Source organism: Carica papaya, chromosome 5, assembly GCF_054855325.1.
Source record: "Carica papaya isolate Zhongbai chromosome 5, ASM5485532v1, whole genome shotgun sequence".
Lineage (NCBI taxonomy): Eukaryota > Viridiplantae > Streptophyta > Magnoliopsida > Brassicales > Caricaceae > Carica > Carica papaya.
In genome coordinates, this window is record NC_142313.1 from 31,754,204 (window position 1) to 31,780,338 (window position 26,135).

The window sequence follows — 26,135 nt, forward strand, 5'->3', positions numbered from 1 at the left end:
CATACACTCCTTCTCTTTTCTTCCTCCTTCCGTCATTTGTTTCCTTGTGCGTGCGCACTGCACCTCCCGTACTCGTTCTAATATCAAGTAAAATGTCACGGCGCCGTGACTCACATTTGCGAATAAACCTGCGGACCATAAATCAAGTCGCGCGTAACGTTGAAAGAATCATCTGTAAAAAGATGGGTGCAACACGAGGACCTCCCAAGAAAATGGGTGAAATATAAGGATTTCGTAGGAGGTCACCCATCCGGGTACTTTTCTCGTCCAAGCACCCTTAACTGCGGAGTTCTGATAGAATCCGTTGTATTAGTGCTGGTATGATCCCACATGTTTCATTCTGCACTGCAAATACATACGCTCTTTCTCCTTCAATCCCCCCTCCCGTCATTTGTTTCCTTGTGCGAGCACTCTGCATCTCTCTTTCTCGTTCTAATATCAAGTAATATGCCCCGGCACCGTGACTCACCTTTGCAAATGAACCAGCAGTTTATAATTCAATTCGCGCGTAATGTCGAACAACCCATCCGAAAATATATAGGTGCAACACGAGGGCTTCCCAAGTGGTCACCCATCCGAGTACTACCCTCGCCCAAGCACACTTAACTGCGGAGTTCTGATGGGATCCGGAGCTTTAGTGCTGGTATGATCGCACCTGTTTAATTTCGCGCTGCAAATACATACACTCCTTATCCTTTCTTCCCCCTCCCGTCATTTGTTTCCTTGTGCGTTCACACTTCACCTCTCATTCTCGTTCTAATATCGATTAAAATGCCCCTGCTTCTTGACTCACATTTGCGTATAAACCAGCAGACCCTAGTTCCAGACGCGCGTAACATCGAACGACCCGTCTGAAAAAAAATTGGTGCGACACGAGGACTTCCCAGGAGGTCACCCATCCGAGTACTAATCTCGCTCAAGCACACTTAACAGCGGAGTTCTGATGGGATCCGGTGCATTAGTGCAGGTATGATCGCACCTGTTTAATTTTGCCTGCAAATACATAAACTCATTCCCCTTTCTTCCCCCTCCCATCATTTGTTTCCTTGTGCGTGCGCACTACACCTCCCATTCTCGTTCTAATATCAAGTAAATGCTACAGTGCCGTGACTCACATTTGCGAATAAACCTGAGGATCATAATACAAGTCGCACGTAACGTCGAAAGAATCATCTGCAAAAAAATGGCTGCAACACGAGGACTTCACAAGAAAATGGGTGAAATATAAGAACTTCGCAGGAGGTAACCCATGCTAGTACTACTCTCGCCCAAGCACTTTTACCTATGGAGTTCTGATAGAATCTGTTGCATTAGTGCTGGTATGATCGCACCTGTTTCATTTTGCGCTACATATACATACACTCCTTCTCCTTTCTTTCCCCTCCCGTCATTTGTTTCCTTGTGCGTGCGCACTGCACCTCTCGTTCTCCTTCAAATATCAAGTAAAATGCCACGGTGCCGTGACTCACATTTGTGAATAAATCTGCGGACCATAATTAAAGTCGCGCGTAACGTCGAACGGCACATCTGAAAAAAAAAAAAGGTGCAACACGAGAACTTCCCAAGAGGTAACCCATCATTGTACTACTTTCGCCAAAGCACACTTAACTGCGGAGTTCTGATGGGATCCGGTGCATTTGTGCTGGTGTGACCGCACCCGTTTAATTTCGTGCTTAAAATACATACACTCCTTCTTCCCTCCCACCCTCCCATCATTTGTTTCCTTTTGCGTTCACAGTGCACCTCTCCTTCTCGTACTAATATCGATTTAAATGCCCCTGATTCTTGACTCACATTTACGTATAAACCAGCGGACCATAGTTCCAGTCGCGCGTAACGTCGAACGACTCATCTGAAAAAAAATTGTTGCGATACGAGGACTTCCCAAGAGGTCACCCATCCGAGTACTACTTTCGCCCAAGAACACTTAACTGCAGAGTTCTGATGGGATCCAGTGCATTAGTGCTGGTATGATGCCGCTTGTTTAATTTTGCGCTTCAAATACATAAACTCCTAATCTTTTCTTCCTCCTCCCGTTATTTGTTTCCTTGTGCGTGCGCACTGCACCTCCCGTACTCGTTCTAATATCAAGTAAAATGCCACGGCGCCGTGACTCACATTTGCGAATAAACCTGCGGACCATAAATCAAGTCGCGCGTAACGTCGAAAGAATCATCTGCAAAAAGATGGGTGCAACACGAGGACCTCCCAAGAAAATGGGTGAAATATAAGGACTACGCAGGAGGTCACCCATCCGAGTACTTTTCTCTCCCAAGCACCCTTAACTGCGGAGTTCTGATAGAATCCGTTGTATTAGTGCTGGTATGATCCCTCATGTTTCATTCTGCACTGCAAATACATACACTCTTTCTTCTTCCATCCCCCCTCCCGTCATTTGTTTCCTTGTGCGTGCACTCTGCATCTCTCTTTCTCGTTCTAATATCAAGTAATATGCCCCGGCACTGTGACTCACCTTTGCAAATGAACCAGCGGTTTATAATTCCATTCGCGCGTAACGTCGAACAACCCATCCGAAAAAAAATAGGTGCAACACGAGGGCTTCCAAGGTGGTCACCCATCCGAGTACTACTCTCGCCCAAGCACACTTAACTGCGGAGTTCTGATGGGATCCGGAGCTTTAGTGCTGATATGATCGCACCTTTTTAATTTCGCGCTGCAAATACATACACTCCTTCTCCTTTCTTCCCCCTCCCGTCATTTGTTTCCTTGTGCGTTCACACATCACCTCTCATTCTCGTTCTAATATCGATTAAAATGCCCCTGCTTCTTGACTCACAATTGCGTATAAACCAGCGGACCCTAGTTCCAGACGCGAGTAACGTCGAACGACCCGTCTGAAAAAAAATTGGTGCGACAAGAGGACTTCCCAGGAGGTCACCCATCCGAGTACTAATCTCGCCCAAGCGCACTTCACTGCGAAGTTCTGATGGGATCCGGTGCATTAGTGCTGGTATGATCGCACCTGTTTAATTTTGCGCTGCAAATACATAAACTCATTCCCCTTTCTTCCCCCTCCCGTCATTTGTTTCCTTGTGCGTGCGCACGGCACCTCCCGTTCTCGTTCTAATATCAAGTATAATGCTACAACACCGTGACTCACATTTGCGAATAAACCTGAGTACCATAATTCAAGTCGCGCGTAACGTCGAAAGAATCATCTGCAAAAAAATGGGTGCAACACGAGGACTTCACAAGAAAATGGGTGAAATATAAGGACTTCGCAGGAGGTAACCCATGCTAGAACTACTCTCGCCCAAGCACCCTTACCTACGGAGTTCTGATAGAATCCGTTGCATTAGTGCTGGTATGATCGCACCTGTTTCATTTCGCGCTGCAAAAACATACACTCCTTCTCATTTCTTCCCCCTCCCGTCATTTGTTTCCTTGTGCGTGCGCACTGCACCTCTCGTTCTCGTTCAAATATCATGTAAAATGCCACGGCGCCGTGACTCACATTTGCGAATAAATCTGCGGACCATAATTAAAGTCCCGCGTAATGTCGAACGGCACATCTGAAGAAAAGAAAATGGATGCAACACGAGAATTTCCCAGGAGGTAACCCATCATTGTACTACTTTCGCCAAAGCACACTTAACTGCGGAGTTCTGATGGGATCCGGTGCATTTGTGCTGGTGTGACCGCACCCGTTTAATTTCGTGCTTAAAATACATACACTCCTTCTTCCCTCCCGTCCTCCCATCATTTGTTTCCTTTTGCGTTCACAGTGCACCTCTCCTTCTCGTTCTAATATCGATTAAAATGCCCCTGATTCTTGACTCACATTTACGTATAAACCAGCGGACCATAGTTCTAGTCGCGCGTAACGTCGAACGACTCATCTGAAAAAAAATTATTGCGATACGAGGACCTCCCAAGAGGTCACCCATCCGAGTACTACTCTCGCCCAAGAATACTTAACTGCAGAGTTCTGATGGGATCCAGTGCATTAGTGCTAGTATGATCGCAACTGTTTAATTTCGCGCTGCAAATACATACACTCATTCGCCCAAGCACACTTAACTGTAGAGTTCTGATGGGATCCGGGGCTGTAGTGCTGGTATGATCGCACCTGTTTAATTTCGCGCTGTAAATACATACACTCCTCCTTTCTTCCCCCTCCTGTCATTTGTTTCCTTGTGCGTTCACACTTCACCTCTCATTCTCGTTCTAATATCGATTAAAATGCCCCTGCTTCTTGACTCACATTTACGTATAAACCAGCGGACCCTAGTTCCAGACGTGCGTAACGTCAAACGACCCGTCTGAAAAAAAATTGGTGCGACACGAGGACTTCCCAGGAGGTCACCCATCCGAGTACTAATCTCGCCAAAACACACTTAATAGCGGAGTTCTGATGGGATCCGGTGCATTAGGGCTGGTATGATCGCACCTGTTTAATTTTGCGCTGCAAATACATAAACTCATTCCCCTTTCTTCCCCCTCCCATCATTTGTTTCCTTGTGCGTGCGCACTGCACCTCCCGTTCTCGTTCTAATATCAAGTAAAATGCTACAGCACCGTGACTCACATTTGCGAACAGACCTGAGGACCATAATACAAGTCGCGCATAACGTTGAAAGAATCATCTGCAAAAAAATGGGTGCAACACGAGGACTTCACAAGAAAATGGGTGAAATATAAGGACTTCGCATGAGGTAACCCAAGCTAGTACTACTCTCGCCCAAGCACCCTTACCTACGGAGTTCTGATAGAATACGTTGCATTAGTGCTGGTATGATCGCACCTGTTTCATTTCGTGCTGAAAATACATACACTCCTTCTCCTTCCCTCCTCCTCCCATCAATTGTTTCCTTGTGCGTTCACACTGCATCTCTCATTCTCGTTCTAATATCGATTAAAAATGCCCCTGTTTCTTGACTCACATTTGCGTATAAACCAGAGGACCCAAGTTCCAGTCGCGCGTAACGTTGAACGACCCGTCTGAAAAAAAATTGGTGGGACACGAGGACTTCCCAGGAGGTCACCCATCCGAGTACTACTCGCGCCCAAGCACACTTAACTGCGGAGTTCTAATGGGATTCGGTGCATTAGTGCTGGTATGATCGCACCTGTTTAATTTCGCGCTTCAAATACATAAATTCCTTTTCCTTTCTTCCCTCTCCCGTCATTTGTTTCATTGTGCGTGCGCACTGCACCAACCGTGCTCGTTCTAATATCAAGTAAAATGCTACGATGCCGTGACTCACATTTGCAAATAAACCTGATGACCATATTTCAAGTCGCGCGTATCGTCGAAAGAATAATCTGCAAAAAAATGGGTGCAACACGAGGACTTCCTAAGAAAATGGGTGAAATATAAGGACTTCGCAGGATGTCACCCATCCGATTACTACTCTCGCCCAAGCACACTTAACTGCGGAGTTCTTATAGGATCCGGTGCATTAGTGCTGGTATGATCGCACCTGTTTAATTTCGCGCTGCAAATACATAAACTCCTTCTCCTTTCTTCCCCTCCCGTCATTTGTTTCCTTGTGCGTGCGCACTGCACCTCTTGTTCTCGTTCAAATATCAAGTAAAATGCCACAGCGCCGTGACTCACATTTGCGAATAAATCTGCGGACCATAACTAAAGTCGCACGTAACGTCGAACGGCACATCTGAAAAAAAGAAAATGGGTGCAACACGAGATCATCCCAGGAGGTAACCCATCATTGTACTACTTTCGCCAAAGCACACTTAACTGCGGAGTTCTGATGGGATCCGGTGCATTTGTGCTGGTGTGACCGCACCCGTTTAATTTCGTGCTTAAAATACATACATTCCTTCTTCCCTCCCGCCCTCCCATCATTTGTTTCCTTTTGCTTTCACAGTGCACATCTCATTCTCGTTCTAATATCGATTAAAATGCCCCTGATTCTTGACTCACATTTAAGTAAAAACCAGCGGACCATAGTTCCAGCCGCGCGTAACGCCGAACGACTCATCTGAAAAAAAATTGTTGCGATACGAGGACTTCCCAAGAGGTCACCCATCCGAGTACTACTCTCGCCCAAGAACACTTAACTGCAGAGTTCTGATGGGATCCAGTGCATTAGTGCTAGTATGATCGCAACTGTTTAATTTCGCGCTGTAAATACATAAACTCATTCCCCTTTCTTCCCCCTCCCGTCATTTATTTCCTTGTGCGTGCGCACTGCACCTCCCGTTCTCGTTCTAATATTAACTAAAATGTCACGGTGCCGTGACTCACATTTGCGAATAAACCTGAGAACCAAAATTCAAGTCGTGCGTAACGTCAAACGGCACATTTGAAAAAAAAAATGGGTGCAACACGAGAACTTCCCAAGAGGTAACCCATCATTGTACTACTTTCACCAAAGCACACTTAACTGCGGAGTTCTGATGGGATCCGGTGCTTTTGTGCTGGTGTGACCGCACCTGTTTAATTTCGTGCTGAAAATACATACGCTCTTTCTTCCCTCCTCCCCTCCCATCATTTGTTTCTTTATGCGTTCACACTGCATCTCTCCTTCTCGTTCTAATATTGATTAAAATGCCCCTGATTCTTGACTCACATTTGCGTATAAACCAGTAGACCCTAGTTACAGTCGCGCGTAACATCGAACGACCCGTTTGAAAAAAAATAGGTAAGACACGAGGACTTCCTAGGAGGTCACCCATCCGAGTATTACTCTCGCCCAAGCTCACTTAACTGCGGAGTTCTGATTGGATCAGGTGCATTAGTACTGGTATGATCGCACCTGTTTAATTCCGCGCTGCAAATACATAAACTCCTTCTCCTTTCTTCCCCCTCCTGTCATTTGTTTCCTTGTGCGTGCGCACTGCACCTCCCGTGCTCGTTCTAATGTCAAGTAAAATGCTACGGTGCCGTGACTCACATTTGCGAATAAACCTGTGGACCATAATTCAAGTCGCGTGTATCGTCAAAAGAATCGTCTGCCAAAAAATGGGTGCAACACGAGGAGTTCAGAAGAAACTGGTTGAAATATAAGGACTTCGCAGGAGGTAACCCATGCTAGTACTACTCTCGCCCAAGCACCCTTACCTATGGAGTTTTGATAGAATCCGTTGCATTAGTGCTGGTATGATCGCACCTGTTTCATTTCGTGCTGAAAATACATACACTCCTTCTCCTTCCCTCCCCCTCCCATTAATTGTTTCCTTGTGCGTTCACACTGCACCTCTCCTTCTCGTTCTAATATCGATTAAAATGCCCCTGCTTCTTGACTCACATTTGCGTATAAACCAGTGGACCCTAGTTCAAGTCGCGCGTAACGTCGAATGACCCGTCTGAAAAAAAATTGGTACAACACGAAGACTTCCCAGTCGGTCACCAATCCGAGTACTACTCTCGCCAAAGCACACTTAACTGCGGAGTTCTGATGGGATCCGGTGCATTAGTGCTGGTATGATCGCACCCATTTAATTTTGTGCTGCAAATACATAAACTCCTTCTACTTTCTTCCCCCTCTCGTCATTTTTTTAATTGTGCGTGCGCACTGCACCTCCCGTGCTCGTTCTAATATCAAGTAAAATGCTACGGTGCTGTGACTCACATTTGCGAATAAACCTGAGGACCATAATTCAAGTCGCGCGTATCGTCGAAAGAATCATCTGCAAAAAAATGGGTGCAACACGAGGACTTCATGAGAAAATGGGTGAAATATAAGGACTTCGCAGGAGGTCACCCATCCTAATGCTACTCTCGCCCAAACACCCTTAACTTGCGGAGTTCTGATCGAATCCGTTGCATTGGTGCTGGTATCATTGCTCATGTTTCATTCTGCGCTGCAAATACATACACTTTTTCTCCCTCCATCCCCCCTCTCGTCATTTGTTTTCTTGTGCGTGCACTCTGCATCTCTCCTTTTCGTTCTAATATCGATTAAAATGCCCCTGCTTCTTGACTCACATGTGCGTATAAACCAGTGGACCCTAGTTCCAGTCGCGCGTAACGTCGAACGACCCGTCTGAAAAAAGAAATTAGTGCGACACGAGAACTTCCCAAGAGGTCACCCATCCGAGTAGTACTCTCGCCCAAGCACACTTAACTGCGGAGTTCTAATGGGATCCGTTGCATTAGTGCTGGTATGATGGCACCTGTTTAATTTTGCGCTGGAAATACATATACTCCTTCTCCTTTCTTCCCTCTCCCGTCATTTGTTTCCTTGTGCTTGCGCACTGCACCTCTCGTGCTCGTTCTAATATCAAGTAAAATGCTACGGTGCCGTGACTCACATTTGCGAATAAACCTGAGGACCATAATTCAAGTCGCGCGTAACGTCGAAAGAATCATTTGCAAAAAAATGGGTGCAACACGAGGACTTCCTAAGAAAATGGGTGAAATATAAGGACTTCGCAGGAGGTCACCCATCCTAGAGCTACTCTCGCCCAAGCACCCTTAACTTGCGGAGTTATGATAGAATCCGTTGCATTGGTGCTGGTATGATTGCTCATGTTTCATTCTGCGCTGCAAATACATACACTTTTTCTCCCTCCATCCCCCCTCCCGTCAATTGTTTCCTTGTGCGTTCACACTGCACCTCTCCTTCTCGTTCTAATATCGATTAAAATGCCCCTACTTCTTGACTCACATTTGCGAATAAACCTGAGGACCATAATTCAATTCGCGCGTAACTTCGAAAAAATCATCTGCAAAAAAATGGGTGCAACACGAGGACTTTACAAGAAAATGGGTGAAATATAAGGACTTCGCAGAAGGTAACCCATGCTAGTACTACTCTCGCCCAAGCACCCTTACTTATGGAGTTCTGATAGAATCCGATGCATTAGTGTTGGTATGATCGCACCTGTTTCATTTCGTGCTGAAAATACATACACTCTTTCTCCTTCCCTCCCCCTCCCGTCATTTGTTTCCTTGTGCGTGCACTCTGCATCTCTCTTTCTCGTTCTAATATAGATTAAAATGCCCCTGCTTCTTGACTCACATTTGCGTATAAACCAGTGGACCCTAGTTGCAGTCGCGCATAATGTCGAACGACCGGTCTGAAAAAAAAAATTAGTGCGACACGAGGACTTCCCAGGAGGTCACCCATCCGAGTATTACTCTCGCCCAAGCACACTTAATTATAGAGTTCTAATGGGATCCGGTGCACTAGTGCTAGTATGATCGCACCTGTCTAATTTTGCGCTGCAAATACATAAACTCCTTCTCCTTTCTTCCCCCTCCCGTCATTTGTTTCCTTGTGCGTGCGCACTGCACCTCACGTTCTCGTTCAAATATCAAGTAAAATGCCACGGCGCCATGACTCACATTTGCGAATAAATCTGCGGACCATAATTAAAGTCGCGCGTAACGTCGAACGGCACATCTGAAAAAAAGATGGGTGCAACATGAGAACTTCCCAGGAGGTAACCCATCATTGTACTACTTTCGCCAAAGCACACTTAACTGTGGAGTTCTGATAGGATCCGGTGCATTTGTGCTGGTGTGACCGCACCTGTTTATTTCGTGCTGAAAATACATACACTCCTTCTTCCCTACCCCCCTCCCATCATTTGTTTCCTTGTGCGTTCACACTGCACCTCTCCTTCTCGTTCTAATATCGATTAAAATGCCCCTGATTCTTGACTCACATTTGCGTATAAACCAGTGGACCATAGTTCCAGTCACGCGTAACGTCGAACGACCCCTCTGAAAAAAAATTGTTGCGATACAAGGACTTCCCAAGAGGTCACACATCCGAGTACTACACTCGCCCAAGCACACTTCACTGCGGAGTTCTGATGGGATCCGGTGCATTAGTGCTGGTATGATCGCACCTGTTTAATTTTGCGCTGCAAATACATAAATTCATTCCCCTTTCTTCCCCCTCCCGTCATTTGTTTCCTTGTGCGTGCGCACTGCACCTCCCGTTCTCGTTCTAATATCAAGTAAAATGCTACAGCGCCGTGACTCACATTTGCGAATAAACCTGAGGACCATAATTTAAGTCGCACGTAACGTTGAAAGAATCATCTGCAAAAAAATTGGTGCAACACGAGGACTTCCCAAGTGGTCACCCATCTGAGTACTACTCTCGCCCAAGCACACTTAACTGCGGAGTTATGATGGGATCTGTTGCATTAGTGCTGGTATGATCGCACCTGATTAATTTCGCGCTGCAAATACATAAACTCCTTCTCCTTTCTTCCCCCTCCCGTCATTTGTTTCCTTGTGGGTGCACTCTGTATCTCTCTTTCTCGTTCTAATATCAAGTAATATGCCCCGGCACCGTGACTCACCTTTGCAAATGAACCAGCGGTTTATAATTCCATTCGCGGCTAACGTCGAATAACCCATCCGAAAAAAAATAGGTGCAACACGAGGGCTTCCCAAGTGGTCACCCATCCGAGTACTACTCTCGCCCAAGCACACCTAACTGCGGAGTTCTGATGGAATCTGAGGCTTTAGTGCTGGTATGATCGCACCTGTTTAATTTCGCGTTGCAAATACATACACTCCTTCTCCTTTCTTCCCCCTCCCGTCATTTGTTTCCTTGTGCGTTCACACTTCACCTCTCATTCTCGTTCTAATATCGATTAAAATGCCCCTGCTTCTTGACTCACATTTGCGTATAAACCAGCGGACCCTAGTTCCAGACGCGCGTAACGTCGAACGACCCGTCTGAAAAAAAATTAGTGCGACAAGAGGACTACCCAGGAGGTCACCCATCTGAGTACTAATCTCGCCCAAGCGCACTTCACTGCGGAGTTCTGATGGGATCCGGTGCATTAGTGCTGGTATGATCGCACCCGTTTATTCGCAAATGTGAGTCACGGAACCGTAGCATTTTACTTGATATTAGAACGAGAATGAGAGGTGAAGTGTGAACGCACAAGGAAACAAATGACGGGAGGGGGAAGAAAGGAGAAGGAGTGTATGTATTTGCAGCGCGAATTTAAAGAGGTGCGATCATACCAGCACTAAAGCTCCGGATCCCATCAGAACTCCGCAGTTAAGTGTGCTTGGGCGAGGGTAGTACTCGGATGGGTGACCACCTGGGAAGCCCTCGTGTTGCACCTATTTTGTTTCGGATGGGTTGTTCGACGTTACGCGCGAATGAAATTATAAACCACTGGTTTATTTACAAAGGTGAGTCACGGTGCCGGGGCATATTACTTGATATTAGAACGAGAAAGAGAGATGCAGAGTGCACGCACAAGGAAACAAATGACGGGAGGGGGGATGGAAGGAGAAAGAGTGTATGTATTTGCAGTGCAGAATGAAACATGAGGGATCGTACCAGCACTAATGCAACGGATTCTATCAGAACTCCGCAGTTAAGGGTGCTTGGGTGAGAAAAGTACTCGGATGGGTGACCTCCTGCGAAGTCCTTATATTTCACCCATTTTCTTGGGAGGTCCTCGTGTTGCACCCATCTTTTTGGAGATGATTCTTTCGACGTTACGCGCGACTTGATTTATGGTCCGAAGGTTTATTCGCAAATTTGAGTCACGGCGCCGTGGCATTTTACTTGATATTAGAACGAGTACGGGAGGTGCAGTGCGGACGCACAAGGAAACAAATGACGGGAGGAGGAAGAAAAGAGAAGGAGTGTATGTATTTGAAGCGCAAAATTAAACAAGTGGTATCATATCAGCACTAATGCACTGGATCCCATCAGAACTCTGCAGTTAAGTGTGCTTGGGAGAGAGTAGTACGCGCGATTTGAATTATGGTCCTCAGGTTTATCCGCAAATGTGAGTCACGGCACCGTAGCATTTTACTTTATATTAGAAGGAGCACGAGAGGTGCAGTGCGCACGCACAAGGAAACAAATGACGGGAGGGGGAAGAAAGGGGAATGAGTTTATGTATTTGCAGCGCGAAATTAAACAGGTGCGATCATAACAGCACTAATGCACCGGATCCCGTCAGAACTCCGCAGTTAAGTGTGCTTGGACGAGATTAATACTCGTATGGGTGACCTCCTTGAAAGTCCTCGTGTCGCACCAATTTTTTTTCAGACAGGTCGTTCGACGTTACGCGCGTCTGGAACTAGGGTCCGCTGGTTTATACGCAAATGTGAGTCAAGAAGCAGGGGCATTTTAATCGATATTAGAACGAGAATGAGAGGTGAAGTGTGAACGCACAAGAAAACAAATGACGGGAGGGGGAAGAAAGGAGAAGGAGTGTATGTATTTGCAGCGCGAAATTAAACAGGTGCGATCATACCAGCACTAAAGCTCCAGATCCCATCAGAACTCCGCAGTTAAGTGTGCTTGGGCGAGGGTAGTACTCGGATGGTTGACCACCTGGGAAGCCCTCGTGTTGCACCTATTTTTTTTCGGATGGGTTGTTCGACGTTACGCGCGAATGGAATTACAAACTGCTGGTTCATTTGCAAAGGTGAGTCACGGTGCCGGGGCATATTACTTGATATTAGAACGAGAAAGAGAGATGCAGAGTGCACGCACAAGGAAACAAATGACGGGAGGGGGGATGGGAGGAGAAAGAGTGTATGTATTTGCAGCGCAGAATGAAACATGAGGGATCATACCAACACTAATGCAACGGATTCTATTAGAACTCCGCAGTTAAGGGTGTTTGGGCGAGAAAAGTACTCGTATGGGTGACCTACTACGAAGTCCTTATACTTCACCCATTTTCTTAGGAAGTACTCGTGTTGCACCCATTTTTTTGCAGATGATTCTTTCGACGAAACGCGCAACTTGAATTATGGTCCTCAGGTTTATTCGCAAATATGAGTCACGACACTGTAGTATTTTACTTGATATTAGAACGAGCACGGGAGGTGCAGTGCGCACGCACAAGGAAACAAATGACGGGAGGGGAAAGAAAGGAGAAGGAGTTTATGTATTTGCAGCGCAGAATTAAACGAGTGCGATCATACCAGCACTAATGCACTGGATCCCATCAGAACTCTGCAGTTAAGTGTGCTTGGGCGAGAGTAGTACTCGGATGGGTGACCTCATGGGAAGTCCTCGTGTCGCACCAATTTTTTTTCAGACGGGTCGTTCGACGTTACGCGCGACTGGAACTATGGTCCGCTGGTTTATACGCAAATGTGAGTCAAGAATTAGGGGCATTTTAATCGATATTAGAACGAGAAGGAGAGGTGCAGTGTGAACGCACAAGGAAACAAATGATGGGAGGGGGGGAGGGAAGAAGGAGTGTATGTATTTTCAGGACGAAATAAAACAGGTGCGGTCACACCAGCACAAATGCACCGGATCCCATCAGAACTCCGCAGTTAAGTGTGCTTTGGCGAAAGTAGTACAATGATGGGTTACCTCCTGGGAAGTTCTCGTGTTGCACCCATTTTCTTTTTTTCAGATGTGCCGTTCGACGTTACGCGCGACTTTAATTATGGCCCGCAGATTTATTCGCAAATGTGAGTCACGGCGCCGTGGCATTTTACTTGATATTTGAACGAGAATGAGATGTGCAGTGCGCACGCACAAGGAAAAAAATCACGGGAGGGGGAAGAAAGGAGAAGGAGTTTATGTATTTGCAGCGCGAAATGAAACAGGTGCGATCATACCAGCACTAATGCAACGGATTCTATCAGAACTCCGTAGGTAAGGGTGCTTGGGCGAGAGTAGTACTAGCATGGGTTACCTCCTGGGAAGTCCTTATATTTCATCCATTTTCTTGTGAAGTCCTCGTGTTGCACCCATTTTTTTGCAGATGATTCTTTCGACGTTACGCGCGACTTGAATTTTGGTCCTCAGGTTTATTCGCAAATGTGAGTCACGGCGCTGTACCGTTTTACTTGATATTAAAACAAAAACGGGAGGTTCAGTGCGCACACACAAGGAAACAAATTACGGGAGGGGGAAGAAAGAAGAAGGAGTTTATGTATTTGTAGCGCGAAATGAAACAGGTGCGATCATACCAGCACTAATGCAACGGATTCTATCAGAACTCCGTAGGTAAGGGTGCTCGGGCGAGAGTAGTACTAGCATGGGTTACCTCCTGCGAAGTCCTTATATTTCACCCATTATCTTGTGAAGTCCTCGTGTTGCACCCATTTTTTTGCAGATGATTCTTTTGACGTTACGCGCGACTTGAATTATGGTCTTCAGGTTTATTCGCAAATGTGAGTCACGGCGCTGTAGCATTTTACTTGATATTAGAACGAGAACGGGAGCTGCAGTGCGCACGCACAAGGAAACAAATGACGAGAGGGGGACGAAAGGGGAATGAGTTTATGTATTTACAGCGAAAAATTAAACAGGTGCGATCATTCCAGCATTAATGCACCGGATCCCATCAGAACTCCGCAGTTAAGTATGCTTGGGCGAGAGTAGTACTCGGATGGGTGACCTCTTGGGAAGTCCTCGTGTCGCACCAATTTTTTTTCAAACGGGTCATTCGACGTTACGCGCGACTGGAACTAGGGTCCGCTGGTTTATACGCAAATGTGAGTGAAGAAGCAGGGGCATTTTAATCGATATTAGAACGAGAATGAGAGGTGAAGTGTGAACGCACAAGGAAACAAATGACCGGAGGGGGAAGAAAGGAGAAGGAGTGTATGTATTTGCAGCGCAAAATTAAACATGTGCGATCATATCAGCACTAAAGCCCCGGATCCCATCAGAACTCCGCACTTAAGTGTGCTTGGGCGAGAGTAGTACTCGGATGGGTGACAACTTGGGAAGCCCTCGTGTTGCACCTATTTTTTTCGGATGGGTTGTTCGATGTTACGCGTGAATGGAATTATAAACCGCTGGTTCATTTGCAAAGGTGAGTCACGGTGCCGGGACATATTACTTGATATTAGAACGAGAAAGAGAGATGCAGAGTGCACGCACAAGGAAACAAATGACAGGAGGGGGGATGGGAGGAGAAAGAGTGTATGTATTTGCAGTGCAGAATGAAACATGAGGAATCATACCAGCACTAATGCAACGGATTCTATCAGAACTCCGCAGTTAAGGGTGCTTGGGCGAGAAAAGTACTTGGATGGGTGACCTCCTGCGAAGTCCTTATATTTCACCCATTTTCTTGGGAGGTCCTCGTGTTGCACCCATCTTTTTGCAGATGATTCTTTCGACGTTACCCGCGACTTGATTTATGGTCCGCAGGTTTATTCGCAAATGTGAGCCACGGTGCCGTGGCATTTTACTTGATATTTGAACGAGAACGAGAGGTGCAGTGCGCACGCACAAGGAAACAAATGACGGGAAGGGGAAGAAAGGAGAAGGAGTGTATGTATTTGCAGTGCGAAATGAAATAGGTGCGATCATACCAGCACTAATGCAACGGATTCTATCAGAACTCTGTAAGTAAGGGTGCTTGGGCGAGAGTAGTACTAGCATTTGTTACCTCCTGCGAAGTCCTTATATTTCACCCATTTTCTTGTGAAGTCCTCGTGTTGTACCCATTTTTTTGCAGATGATTCTTTCGACGTTACGCACGACTTGAATTATGGTCCTCAGGTTTATTCGCAGATGTCAGTCACGGCGCTGTAGTATTTTACTTGATATTAGAACGAGAACGGGAGGTGCAGTGCGCACGCACAAGGATACAAATGAGGGGAGGGGGAAGAAAGGGGAATGAGTTTATGTATTTGTAGCGCAAAATTAAACAGGTGCGATCATACCAGCACTAATGCACCGGATCTGATCAGAACTCCGCAGTGAAGTGTGCTTGGGCGAGATTAGTGCTCGGATGGGTGACCTCCTGGGAAGTCCTCGTGTCGCAGTAATTTTTTTTTTCAGACAGGTCGTTCGACGTTACGCGCGACTAGAACTAGGGTCCACTGGTTTATACGCAAATGTGAGTCAAGAAGCAGGGGCATTTTAATCGATATTAGAACGAGAAGAAGAGATGCAGAGTGCACGCACAAGGAAACAAATGACGGGAGGGGGGATGGAGGGAGAAAAAGTGTATGTATTTGCAGTGCAGAATGAAACATGAGCAATCATACCAGTACCAATGCAACGGATTCTATCAGAACTCCGTAGTTAAGGGTGCTTTGGCGAGAAAAGTACTCGGATGGGTGACCTCCTGCGAAGTCCTTATATTTCACCAATTTTTTTAGGAAGTCCTCGTGTTGCACCCATTTTTTTGCAGATGATTCTTTCGACGATACGCGTGACCTAAATTATGGTCCTCAGGTTTATTCGCAAATATGAGTTACGGCACCGTAGTATTTTACTTTATATTAGAACAAGCACGGGAGGTGCAGTACGCACGCACAAGGAAACAAATGACGGGAGGGGGAAGAAAGGAGAAGGAGTTTATGTATTTGCAGCGCGAAATTAAACGGGTGCGATCATACCAGCACTAATGCACTAGATCCCATCAGAACTCTGCAGTTAAGTGTGCTTGGGCGAGAGTAGTACTCGGATGGGTGACCTCTTGGGAAGTCCTCGTGTCGCACCAATTTTTTTTCAGAAGGGTCATTCGACGTTACGCGCGACTGGAACTATGGTCCCCTGGTTTATACGCAAATGTGAGTCAAGAATCAGGGGCATTTTAATCGATATTAGAACGAGAAGGAGAGGTGCAGTGTGAACGCACAAGAAAACAAATGATGGGAGGGGGGAGGGAAGAAGGAGTGTATGTATTTTCAGCACGAAATTAAACAGGTGCGGTCACACCAGCACAAATGCACCGGATCCCATCAGAACTCCGCAGTTAACTGTGTTTTGGCGAAAGTAGTACAATGATGGGTTACCTCATGGGAAGTTACCGTGTTGCACCCTTTTTCTTTTTTTCAGATGTGCCGCTCGACGTTACGCGCGACATTAATTATGGTCCGCAGATTTATTCGCAAATGTGAGCCACGGCGCCGTGGCATTTTACTTGATATTTGAACGAGAACGAGAGGTGCAGTGCGCACGCACAAGGAAACAAATGACGGGAGGGAGAAGAAAGGAGAAGGAGTGTATGTATTTTCAGCGCGAAATGAAACAGGTGCAATCATACCAGCACTAATGCAACGGATTCTATCAAAACTCCGTAGGTAAGGGTGCTTGGGCGAGAGTAGTACTAGCATGGGTTACCTCCTGCGAAGTCTTTATATTTCACCCATTTTCTTGTGAAGTCCTCGTGTTGCACCCATTTTTTTGCAGATGATTCTTTCGACGTTACGCGCGACTTGAATTATGGTCCTCAGGTTTATTCGCAAATGTGAGTTACGGCGCCGTGGCATTTTACTTGATATTAGAACGAGTACGGGAGGTGCAGTGCGCACGCACAAGGAAACAAATGATGGGAGGGGGAAGAAAGGAGAAGGAGTTTATGTATTTGCAGCGCAGAATTAAACGGGTGCGATCATACCAGCAATAATGCACCGGATCCCGTCAGAACTCCTAAGTGAAGTGTGCTTGGGCGAGATTAGTACTCGGATGGGTGACCTCCTGGGAAGTCCTCGTGTCGCACCAATTTTTTTTCAGACGGGTCGTTCGACGTTACGCACGTCTGGAACTAGAGTCCGCTGGTTTATACGCAAATGTGAGTCAAGAAGCAGGGGCATTTTAATCGATATTAGAACGAGAATGAGAGGTGAAGTGTGAACGCACAAGGAAACAAATTACGGGAGGGGGAAGAAAGGAGAAGGAGTGTATGTATTTGCAACGTGAAATTAAACAGGTGCGATCATACCAGCACTAAAGCTCCTGATCCCATCAGAACTCCGCAGTTAAGTGTGCTTCGGGAAAAGTAGTACTCGGATGGGTGACCACTTGGGAAGCCCTCGTGTTGCACCAATTTTTTTTCGGATGGGTTGTTCGACGTTACGCACGAATGGAATTATAAACCGTCCGTTAATTTGCAAAGGTGGGTCACGGTGCCGGGGCATATTACTTGATATTAGAACGAGAAAGAGAGATGCAGAGTGCACGCACAAGGAATCAAATGACGGGAGGGGGGATGGGAGGAGAAAGAGTGTATGTATTTGCAGTGCAGAATGAAACATGAGGGATCATACCAGCACTAATGCAACAGATTCTATCAGAACTCCGCAGTTACGGGTGCTTGGGCGAGAAAAGTACTCGGATGGGTGACCTCCTACGAAGTCCTTATATTTCACCCATTTTCTTGGGACGTCCTCGTGTTGCACCCATCTTTTTGCAGATGATTCTTACGACATTACGCGCGACTTGATTTATGGTCCGCAGGTTTTTTCGCCAATGTGAGTCACGGCACCGTGCCATTTTACTTGATATTAGAACGAGTACGGGAGGTGTAGTGCGCACCCACAAGGAAACAACTGACGGGAGTAGGAAGAAACGATAAGGAGCGTATGTATTTGAAGCGCAAAATTAAACAAGTGGCATCATACCAGCACTAATGCACTGGATCCCATCATAACTCTGTAGTTAAGTGTGTTTGGGCGAGAGTAGTACTCGGATGGGTGACCTCTTGGGAAGTCCTCGTATCGCAAAAATTTTTTTTCAGATGGGTCGTTCGACGTTACGTGCGACTGGAACTATGGTCCGCTGGTTTATACGCAAATGTGAGTCAAGAATCAGGGGCATTTTAATCGATATTAGAACGAGAAGGAGAGGTGCAGTGTGAACGCAAAAGGAAACAAATGATAGGAGGGGGGGAGGGAAGAAGGAGTGTATGTATTTTCAGTACGAAATTAAACAAGTGCGGTCACACCAGCACAAATGCACCGGATCCCATCAGAACTCCGCAGTTAAGTGTGCTTTGGCGAAAGTAGTACAATGATGGGTTACCTCCTGGGAAGTTCTCGTGTTGCACCCATTTTCTTTTTTTCATATGTGCCGTTCGACGTTACGCGCGACTTTAATTATGGTCCGAAGATTTATTCACAAATGTGAGTCACGGCGCCGTGGAATTTTACTTGATATTTGAATAAGAACGAGAGGTGCAGTGCACACGCACAAGGAAACAAATGACGGGAGGGGGAAGAAAGGAGAAGGAGTTTATGTATTTTTAGCGCAATATTAAACAGGTGTGATCATACCAGCACTAATGCACCGGATCCCATCAGAACTCCGAAGTTAAGTGTGCTTGGGCGAGAGTAGTACTCAGATGGGTGACCTCTTGGGAAGTTCTCGTGTCGCACTAATTTTTTTTTTCAGACGGGTCGTTCGACGTTACGCGCGACTGGAACTAGGGTCCACTGGTTTATACAAAAATGTGAGTCAAGAAGTAGGGGCATTTTAATCGATATTAGAACGAGAAGGAGAGATGCAGAGTGCACGCACAAGGAAACAAATGATGGGAGGGGGGGATGGAGGGAGAAAAAGTGTATGTATTTGCAGCACATAATGAAACATGAGCAATCATACTAGCACAAATGCAACGGATTCTATCAGAACTCCGCAAGTTAAGGATGCTTAGGCGAGAGTAGCACTAGGATGGGTGACCTTTTGCGAAGTCCTTATATTTCACCCATTTTCTTAGGAAGTCCTCGTGCTGCACCCATTTTTTTGCAGATGATTTTTTCGACGATACGCGCGACTTGAATTATGGTCCTCAGGTTTATTCGCAAATGTGAGTCACGGCACCGTAACATTTTACTTTATATTAGAACGAGCACGGGAGGTGCAGTGCGCACGCACAAGGAAACAAATGACGGGAGGGGGAAGAAAGGAGAAGGAGTTTATGTATTTGCAGCGCAGAATTAAACGGGCGCGATGATACCAGCAATAATGCACCGGATCCCGTCAGAACTCCTAAGTGAAGTGTGCTTGGGCGAGATTAGTACTCGGATGGGTGACCTCCTGGGAAGTCCTCGTGTCGCACCAATTTTTTTTCAGACAGGTCGTTCGACGTTACGCACGTCTGGAACTAGAGTCCGCTGGTTTATACGCAAATGTGAGTCAAGAAGCAGGGGCATTTTAATCGATATTAGAACGAGAATGAGAGGGGAAGTGTGAACGCACAAGGAAACAAATTACGGGAGGGGGAAGAAAGGAGAAGGAGTGTATGTATTTGCAGCGTGAAATTAAACAGGTGCGATCATACCAGCACTAAAGCTCCTGATCCCATCAGAACTCCGCAGTTAAGTGTGCTTCGGGAAAAGTAGTACTCGGATGGGTGACCACTTGGGAAGCCCTCGTGTTGCACCAATTTTTTTTCGGATGGGTTGTTTGACGTTACGCACGAATGGAATTATAAACTGCCGGTTCATTTGCAAAGGTGAGTCACGGTGCCGGGGCATATTACTTGATATTAGAACGAGAAGGAGAGATGCAGAGTGTATGCAGAAGGAAACAAATGAAGGGAGGGGGCATGGAGGGAGAAAAAGTGTATGTATTTTCAGCAAGAAATGAAACAGGTGCGATCATACCAGCATTAATGCAACGGATTCTATCAGAACTCCGTAGGTAAGGGTGCTTGGGCGAGAGTAGTACTAGCATGGGTTACCTCCTGCGAAGTCCTTATATTTCACCCATTTTCTTAGGAAGTCCTCGTGTTGCACCCATTTTTTTGCAAATGATTCTTTCGACGATACGCACGACTTGAATTATGGTCCTCAGGTTTATTCGCAAATGTGAGTCACGGCACCGTAGCATTTTACTTGATATTAGAACGAGCACGGGAGGTGCAGTACGCACGCACAAGGAAACAAATGACGGGAGGGGGAAGAAAGGAGAAGGAATTTATGTATTTGCAGCGCGAAATTAAACGGGTGCTATCATACCAGCTCTAATGCACCGGATCCCATCAAAACTCCGCAGTTAACTGTGCTTGGGCGAGAGTAGTACTCGGATGGGTGACCTCCTGGGAAGTCCTCGTATCGCAACAATTTTTTTTCAGCACGAAATGAAACAGGTGCTATCATACCAGCACTAATGCAACGGATTCTATCAGAACTCCGTAGGTAAGGGTGCTTGGGCGAGAGTAGTACTAGCATGGGTTACCTCCTGCGAAGTCTTTATATTTCACCCATTTTCTTGTGAAGTCCTTGTGTTGCACCCATTTTTTTGCAGATGATTCTTTCGACGTTACGCGCGACTTGAATTATGGTCCTCAGGTTTATTCGCAAATATGAGTCACGGCGCTGTGGCATTTTACTTGATATGTGAATGAGAACGGGAGATGCAGTTCGCACGCACAAGGACACAAATGACGGGAGGGGAAAGAAAGGGGAATGAGTTTATGTATTTGCAGCGGAAAATTAACAGGTGCGATCATACCAGCACTATTGCACCGGATCCCATCTTAACTCTGTAGTTAAGTGTGCTTGGGCGAGATTAGTACTCGGATGGGTGACCTCCTGGGAAGTCCTCGTGTTGCACCAATTTTTTTTTTCAGACGGGTCGTTCGACGTTACGCGCGTCTGGAACTAGGGTCCGCTAGTTTATACGCAAATGTGAGTCAAGAAGTAGGGGCATTTTAATAGATATTAGAACGAGAATGAGAGGTGAAGTGTGAACGCACAAGGAAACAAATGACGGGATGGGGAAGAAAGGAGAAGGAGTGTATGTATTTACAGCGCGAAATTAAAGAGGTGCGATCATACTAGCACTAAAGCCCCGGATCCCATCAGAACTCCGCTGTTAAGTGTGCTTGGGCGAGAGTAGTACTCGGATGGGTGACCACCTGGGAAGCCCTCGTGTTGTACCTATTTTTTTTCGGATGGGTTGTTCGACGTTACGCGCAAATGGTATAAACTGCTGGTTCATTTGCAGAGGTGAGTCACGGTGCCGGGGCATATTACTTGATATTAGAACGAGAAGGAGAGATGCATAGTGCACGCACAAGGAAATAAATGACGGGAGGGGGGATGGAGGGAGAAAAAGTGTATGTATTTGCAGCGCAGAATGAAACATGAGCAATCATACCAGCACCAATGCAACGGATTCTATCAGAACTTCGTAAGTTAAGGGTGCTTGGGCGAGAGTAGCACTAGGATGGGTGACTCATGCGAAGTCTTTATATTTCACCCATTTTCTTGGGAGGTCCTCCTGTTGCACCCATCTTTTTGCAGATGATTCTTTCGACGTTACGCGCGACTTGATTTATGGTCCGCAGGTTTATTCGCAAATGTGAGTCACGGCGCCGTGGCATTTTACTTGATATTAGAACAAGTACGGAAGGTGCAGTGCGCACGTACAAGGAAACAAATGACGGGAGGAGGAAGAAAAGAGAAGGAGTGTATGTATTTGAAGCGCAAAATTAAACAAATGGCATCATACCAGCACTTATGCACTGGATCCCATCAGAACTCTGCAGTTAAGGGTGCTTGGGCGAGAGTAGTACTCGGATGGGTGACCTCTTGGGAAGTCCTCGTATTGCAATAATTTTTTTTCAGATGGGTCGTTCGACGTTACGCGCGACTGGAACTATGGTCCGCTGGTTTATACGCAAATGTGAGTCAAGAATCAGGGGCATTTTAATCGATATTCAAACGAGAAGGAGAGGTGCAGTGTGAACGCACAAGGAAACAAATGATGGGAGGGGGGGAGGAAAGAAGGAGTGTATGTATTTTCAGCACGAAATTAAACAGGTGCGGTCACACCAACACTAATGCACCGGATCCCATCAGAACTCCGCAGTTAAGTGTGCTTTGCCGAAAGTAGTACAATGATGGGTTACCTCCTGGGAAGTTCTCGTGTTGCACCCATTTTTTTTTTTTCAGATTTGCCGTTCGACGTTACGCGCGACTTTAATTATGGTCCGCAGATTTATTCGCAAATGTGAGTCACGGCGCCGTGGCATTTTACTTGATATTTGAACGAGAACGAGAGGTCCAGTGCGCACGCACAAGGAAACAAATGACCGGAGGGGGAAGAAAGGAGAAGGAATTTATGTATTTGCAGCGCGAAATTAAACAGGTTCGATCATACCAGCACTAATGCACCGGATCCCATCAGAACTCCGCAGTTAAGTGTGCTTGGGTGAGAGTAGTACTCGGATGGGTGACCTCTTGGGAAGTCCTCGTATCGCAACAATTTTTTTTCAGATGAGTCGTTCGACGTTACGCGCGACTGGAACTATGGTCTGCTAGTTTATACGGAAATGTGAGTCAAGAATCAAGGGCATTTTAATCGATATTAGAACGAGAAGGAGAGGTGCAATGTGAACGCACAAGAAAACAAATGATGGGAGGGGGGGAGGGAAGAAGGAGTGTATGTATTTGCAGCGCGAAATTAAACAGGTACGATCATACCAGCACAAATGCACCGGATCCCATCAGAACTCCGCAGTTAAGTGTGCTTTGGCGAAAGTGGTACAATAATGGGTTACCTCGTAGGAATTTCTCGTGTTGCACCCATTTTCTTTTTTTCAGATGTGCCGTTCGACGTTATGCGCGACTTTAATTATGGTCCGCAGATTTATTCGCAAATGTGAGTCACGGTGTCGTGGCATTTGACTTGATATTTGAACGAGAACGAGAGGTGCAGTGTGCACGGACAATGAAACAAATGACGGGAGGGGGAAGAAAGGAGAAGGAGTTTATGTTTTTGCAGTGCGAAATTAAACAGGTGCGATCATACCAGCACTAATGCACCGGATCCTATCAGAACTCCGCAGTTAAGTGTGCTTGGGCGAGAGTAGTACTCGGATGGGTGACCTCTTGGGAAGTCCTCGTGTCGCACTAATTTTTTTTTTCAGACGGGTTGTTCGACGTTACGCTTGACTGGAACTAGGGTCCACTGGTTTATACGCAAATGTGAGTCAAGAAGCAGGGGCATTTTAATCGATATTAGAACGAGAAGGAGAGATGCATAGTGCACGCACAAGGAAACAAATGACGGGAGGGGGGATAGAGGGAGAAAAAGTGTATGTATTTGCAGCGCAGAATGAAACATGAGCAATCATACCAGCACCAATGCAACGTATTCTATCAGAACTCCGCAAGTTAAGGGTGCTTGGGCGAGAGTAGCACTAGGATGGGTGACCTCATGCAAAGTCCTTATATTTCACCCATTTCTTAGGAAGTCCTCGTGTTCCACCCATTTTTTTGCAGATGATTCTTTCGACGATACGCGCGACTTGAATTATGGTCATCAGATTTATTCTCAAATGTGAGTCACGGCACCGTAGCATTTTACTTTATATTAGAAGGAGCACGGGAGGTGCAGTGCGCACGCACAAGGAAATAAATGACAGGAGGGGGAAGAAAGGAGAAGTTGTTTATGTATTTGCAGTGCGGAATTAAACGGGTGCGATCATACCAGTACTAATGCACTGGATCCCGTTAGAACTCCGCAGTTAGGTGTGCTTTGGCGAGAGTAGTACTCGGATTGGTGACCTCCTGGGAAGTCCTCGTGTCACACCAATTTTTTTTCAGACAGGTCGTTCGACGTTACGCGCGACTGGAACTAGGGTCCGCTGGTTTATACGCAAATGTGAGTCAAGAAGCAGGGGCATTTTAATCGATATTAGTACGAGAAGGAGAGGTGCAGTGTGAACGCACAAGGAAACAATCGATTGGAGGGGGAGGGAAGGAGAAGGAGTGTATGTATTTTCAGCACGAAATGAAACAGGTGCTATCATACCAGCACTAATGCAACGGATTCTATCAGAACTCCGTAGGTAAGGGTGCTTGGGCGAGAGTAGTACTAGCATGGGTTACCTCCTGCGAAGTCCTTATATTTCACCCATTTTCTTGTGAAGTCCTCGTGTTGCACCCATTTTTTAACAGATGATTCTTTCGACGTTACGCGCGACTTGAATTATGGTCCTCGTGCCGCAGTAATTTTTTTTTTCAGACGGGTCGTTCGACGTTACGTGCGACTAGAACTAGGGTCCACTGGTTTATACGCAAATGTGAGTCAAGAAGCAGGTGCATTTTAATCGATATTAGAACGAGAAGGAGAGATGCAGAGTGCACGGACAAGGAAACAAATGACGGGAGGGGTAGGGAAGGAGAAAGAGTGTATGTATTTTCAGCACGAAATGAAACAGGTGCGATCATACCAGCACTAATGCATCGGATTCTATCAGAACTCCGTAGGTAAGGTGCTTGGGCGAGAGTAGTACTAGAATGGGTTACCTCCTGCGAAGTCCTTATATTTCACCCATTTTCTTGTGAAGTCCTCGTGTTGCACCCATTTTTTAACAGATGATTCTTTCGACGTTACGCGCGACTTGAATTATGGTCCTCATGTTTATTCACAAATGTGAGTCACGGCACCGTAGTATTTTACTTGATATTAGAACGAGCACGGGAGGTGCAGTGCGCACGCACAAGGAAAGAAATGACGGGAGGGGGAGGAAAGGAGAAGGAGTTTATGTATTTGCAGCGCAGAATTAAGCGGGTGCGATCATACCAGCACTAATGCACTGGATCCCATCAGAACTCTGCAGTTAAGTTTGCTTGGGCGAGAGTAGTACTCGGATGGGTGAGCTCTTGGGAAGTCCTTGTGTCGCACCAATTTTTTTTTAGACGGATCGTTCGACGTTACACGCGACTGGAACTATGGTCCGCTGGTTTATACGCAAATGTGAGTCAAGAAGCAGGGGCATTTTAATCGATATTAGAACGAGAAGGAGAGGTGCAGTGTGAACGCACAAGGAAACAATTGATGGGAGGGGGAGGGAAGGAGAAGGAGTGTATGTATTTTCAGCACGAAATGAAACAGGTGCGATCATACCAGCACCAATGCATCGGATTCTATCAGAACTCAGTAGGTAATGGTGCTTGGGCGAGAGTAGTACTAGCATGGGTTACCTCCTGCGAAGTCCTTATATTTCACCCATTTTCTTGTGAAGTCCTCGTGTTGCACCCATTTTTTTGCAGATGGTTCTTTCGACATTACGCGCGACTTGAATTATGGTGCTCAGGTTTATTCGCAAATGTGAGTCACGGCGCCGTGGCATTTTACTTGATATTTGAACGAGAACGTGAGGTGCATTGCGCACGTACAAGGAAACAAATGACAGGAGGGGGAAGAAATGAGAAGGAGTTTATGTATTTGCAACGCGAAATTAAAGAGGTGCGATCATACCAGCACTAATGCACCGGATCCCATAAGAACTCCGCAGTTAAGGGTGCTTGGGCGAGAGTAGTACTCGGATGGGTGGCCTCCTAGGAAGTCCTCGTGTCGCACTAATTTTTTTTTCAGACGGGTCGTTCGACGTTACGCGCGACTGGAACTAGGGTCCACTAGTTTATACGCAAATGTGAGTCAAGTAGCAGGGGCATTTTAATCGATATTAGAACGAGAAGGAGAGATGCAGAGTGCACGCACAAGGAAACAAATGACGGGAGGGGGGATGGAGGGAGA

The 26,135-nt window shown here is 46.3% G+C and overlaps 8 non-coding genes and 40 pseudogenes across 8 annotated transcripts; 27 read left to right on the forward strand and 21 right to left on the reverse strand.

The window, feature by feature from the left end:
- Positions 1-538: 538 nt before the first annotated feature.
- LOC148265242 (5S ribosomal RNA) lies at positions 539-657 on the reverse strand. The gene has a single exon (XR_015820881.1). It is a non-coding gene; the product is annotated as a 5S ribosomal RNA (ribosomal RNA).
- A 205-nt stretch (positions 658-862) lies between these two features.
- Positions 863-981, reverse strand: LOC148265243 (5S ribosomal RNA; annotated as a pseudogene).
- Positions 982-1,540: 559 nt separating this feature from the next.
- On the reverse strand, positions 1,541-1,659 carry LOC148265244 (5S ribosomal RNA; annotated as a pseudogene).
- Positions 1,660-2,542: 883 nt separating this feature from the next.
- Positions 2,543-2,661, reverse strand: LOC148265245 (5S ribosomal RNA). Its single transcript, XR_015820137.1, has one exon. It is a non-coding gene; the product is annotated as a 5S ribosomal RNA (ribosomal RNA).
- Positions 2,662-2,866: 205 nt separating this feature from the next.
- LOC148265246 (5S ribosomal RNA) lies at positions 2,867-2,985 on the reverse strand (annotated as a pseudogene).
- Positions 2,986-3,548: 563 nt separating this feature from the next.
- Positions 3,549-3,667, reverse strand: LOC148265247 (5S ribosomal RNA; annotated as a pseudogene).
- A 204-nt stretch (positions 3,668-3,871) lies between these two features.
- LOC148265248 (5S ribosomal RNA) lies at positions 3,872-3,990 on the reverse strand (annotated as a pseudogene).
- Positions 3,991-4,294: 304 nt separating this feature from the next.
- Positions 4,295-4,413, reverse strand: LOC148265249 (5S ribosomal RNA; annotated as a pseudogene).
- Positions 4,414-4,973: 560 nt separating this feature from the next.
- LOC148265250 (5S ribosomal RNA) lies at positions 4,974-5,092 on the reverse strand (annotated as a pseudogene).
- A 562-nt stretch (positions 5,093-5,654) lies between these two features.
- LOC148265251 (5S ribosomal RNA) lies at positions 5,655-5,773 on the reverse strand (annotated as a pseudogene).
- A 204-nt stretch (positions 5,774-5,977) lies between these two features.
- Positions 5,978-6,096, reverse strand: LOC148265252 (5S ribosomal RNA; annotated as a pseudogene).
- Positions 6,097-6,303: 207 nt separating this feature from the next.
- Positions 6,304-6,422, reverse strand: LOC148265253 (5S ribosomal RNA; annotated as a pseudogene).
- A 204-nt stretch (positions 6,423-6,626) lies between these two features.
- On the reverse strand, positions 6,627-6,745 carry LOC148265254 (5S ribosomal RNA; annotated as a pseudogene).
- A 559-nt stretch (positions 6,746-7,304) lies between these two features.
- Positions 7,305-7,423, reverse strand: LOC148265255 (5S ribosomal RNA; annotated as a pseudogene).
- A 563-nt stretch (positions 7,424-7,986) lies between these two features.
- LOC148265256 (5S ribosomal RNA) lies at positions 7,987-8,105 on the reverse strand (annotated as a pseudogene).
- A 917-nt stretch (positions 8,106-9,022) lies between these two features.
- On the reverse strand, positions 9,023-9,141 carry LOC148265257 (5S ribosomal RNA; annotated as a pseudogene).
- Positions 9,142-9,347: 206 nt separating this feature from the next.
- LOC148265258 (5S ribosomal RNA) lies at positions 9,348-9,466 on the reverse strand (annotated as a pseudogene).
- A 203-nt stretch (positions 9,467-9,669) lies between these two features.
- On the reverse strand, positions 9,670-9,788 carry LOC148265259 (5S ribosomal RNA; annotated as a pseudogene).
- A 205-nt stretch (positions 9,789-9,993) lies between these two features.
- On the reverse strand, positions 9,994-10,112 carry LOC148265260 (5S ribosomal RNA; annotated as a pseudogene).
- A 205-nt stretch (positions 10,113-10,317) lies between these two features.
- On the reverse strand, positions 10,318-10,436 carry LOC148265261 (5S ribosomal RNA; annotated as a pseudogene).
- Positions 10,437-10,641: 205 nt separating this feature from the next.
- Positions 10,642-10,760, reverse strand: LOC148265262 (5S ribosomal RNA; annotated as a pseudogene).
- Positions 10,761-10,910: 150 nt separating this feature from the next.
- Positions 10,911-11,029, forward strand: LOC148265263 (5S ribosomal RNA). The gene has a single exon (XR_015820550.1). It is a non-coding gene; the product is annotated as a 5S ribosomal RNA (ribosomal RNA).
- Positions 11,030-11,842: 813 nt separating this feature from the next.
- Positions 11,843-11,961, forward strand: LOC148265264 (5S ribosomal RNA; annotated as a pseudogene).
- A 205-nt stretch (positions 11,962-12,166) lies between these two features.
- Positions 12,167-12,285, forward strand: LOC148265265 (5S ribosomal RNA). The gene has a single exon (XR_015819642.1). It is a non-coding gene; the product is annotated as a 5S ribosomal RNA (ribosomal RNA).
- Positions 12,286-12,845: 560 nt separating this feature from the next.
- On the forward strand, positions 12,846-12,964 carry LOC148265266 (5S ribosomal RNA; annotated as a pseudogene).
- Positions 12,965-13,168: 204 nt separating this feature from the next.
- Positions 13,169-13,287, forward strand: LOC148265267 (5S ribosomal RNA; annotated as a pseudogene).
- Positions 13,288-14,204: 917 nt separating this feature from the next.
- On the forward strand, positions 14,205-14,323 carry LOC148265268 (5S ribosomal RNA). Its single transcript, XR_015821163.1, has one exon. It is a non-coding gene; the product is annotated as a 5S ribosomal RNA (ribosomal RNA).
- Positions 14,324-14,528: 205 nt separating this feature from the next.
- Positions 14,529-14,647, forward strand: LOC148265269 (5S ribosomal RNA; annotated as a pseudogene).
- Positions 14,648-15,560: 913 nt separating this feature from the next.
- Positions 15,561-15,679, forward strand: LOC148265270 (5S ribosomal RNA; annotated as a pseudogene).
- Positions 15,680-16,241: 562 nt separating this feature from the next.
- LOC148265271 (5S ribosomal RNA) lies at positions 16,242-16,360 on the forward strand. The gene has a single exon (XR_015819783.1). It is a non-coding gene; the product is annotated as a 5S ribosomal RNA (ribosomal RNA).
- A 203-nt stretch (positions 16,361-16,563) lies between these two features.
- LOC148265272 (5S ribosomal RNA) lies at positions 16,564-16,682 on the forward strand (annotated as a pseudogene).
- A 563-nt stretch (positions 16,683-17,245) lies between these two features.
- Positions 17,246-17,364, forward strand: LOC148265273 (5S ribosomal RNA; annotated as a pseudogene).
- Positions 17,365-17,569: 205 nt separating this feature from the next.
- LOC148265274 (5S ribosomal RNA) lies at positions 17,570-17,688 on the forward strand (annotated as a pseudogene).
- Positions 17,689-18,571: 883 nt separating this feature from the next.
- Positions 18,572-18,690, forward strand: LOC148265275 (5S ribosomal RNA; annotated as a pseudogene).
- A 209-nt stretch (positions 18,691-18,899) lies between these two features.
- LOC148265276 (5S ribosomal RNA) lies at positions 18,900-19,018 on the forward strand. The gene has a single exon (XR_015820268.1). It is a non-coding gene; the product is annotated as a 5S ribosomal RNA (ribosomal RNA).
- Positions 19,019-19,582: 564 nt separating this feature from the next.
- On the forward strand, positions 19,583-19,701 carry LOC148265277 (5S ribosomal RNA; annotated as a pseudogene).
- Positions 19,702-19,906: 205 nt separating this feature from the next.
- Positions 19,907-20,025, forward strand: LOC148265278 (5S ribosomal RNA; annotated as a pseudogene).
- A 560-nt stretch (positions 20,026-20,585) lies between these two features.
- LOC148265279 (5S ribosomal RNA) lies at positions 20,586-20,704 on the forward strand (annotated as a pseudogene).
- Positions 20,705-21,081: 377 nt separating this feature from the next.
- On the forward strand, positions 21,082-21,200 carry LOC148265280 (5S ribosomal RNA; annotated as a pseudogene).
- Positions 21,201-21,407: 207 nt separating this feature from the next.
- Positions 21,408-21,526, forward strand: LOC148265281 (5S ribosomal RNA; annotated as a pseudogene).
- Positions 21,527-22,084: 558 nt separating this feature from the next.
- Positions 22,085-22,202, forward strand: LOC148265282 (5S ribosomal RNA; annotated as a pseudogene).
- A 204-nt stretch (positions 22,203-22,406) lies between these two features.
- Positions 22,407-22,525, forward strand: LOC148265283 (5S ribosomal RNA; annotated as a pseudogene).
- A 209-nt stretch (positions 22,526-22,734) lies between these two features.
- Positions 22,735-22,853, forward strand: LOC148265284 (5S ribosomal RNA; annotated as a pseudogene).
- A 204-nt stretch (positions 22,854-23,057) lies between these two features.
- On the forward strand, positions 23,058-23,176 carry LOC148265285 (5S ribosomal RNA; annotated as a pseudogene).
- A 209-nt stretch (positions 23,177-23,385) lies between these two features.
- Positions 23,386-23,504, forward strand: LOC148265286 (5S ribosomal RNA). The gene has a single exon (XR_015820058.1). It is a non-coding gene; the product is annotated as a 5S ribosomal RNA (ribosomal RNA).
- A 562-nt stretch (positions 23,505-24,066) lies between these two features.
- Positions 24,067-24,185, forward strand: LOC148265287 (5S ribosomal RNA; annotated as a pseudogene).
- A 979-nt stretch (positions 24,186-25,164) lies between these two features.
- Positions 25,165-25,283, forward strand: LOC148265288 (5S ribosomal RNA; annotated as a pseudogene).
- A 559-nt stretch (positions 25,284-25,842) lies between these two features.
- Positions 25,843-25,961, forward strand: LOC148265289 (5S ribosomal RNA; annotated as a pseudogene).
- The last annotated feature ends 174 nt before the right edge of the window (positions 25,962-26,135 follow it).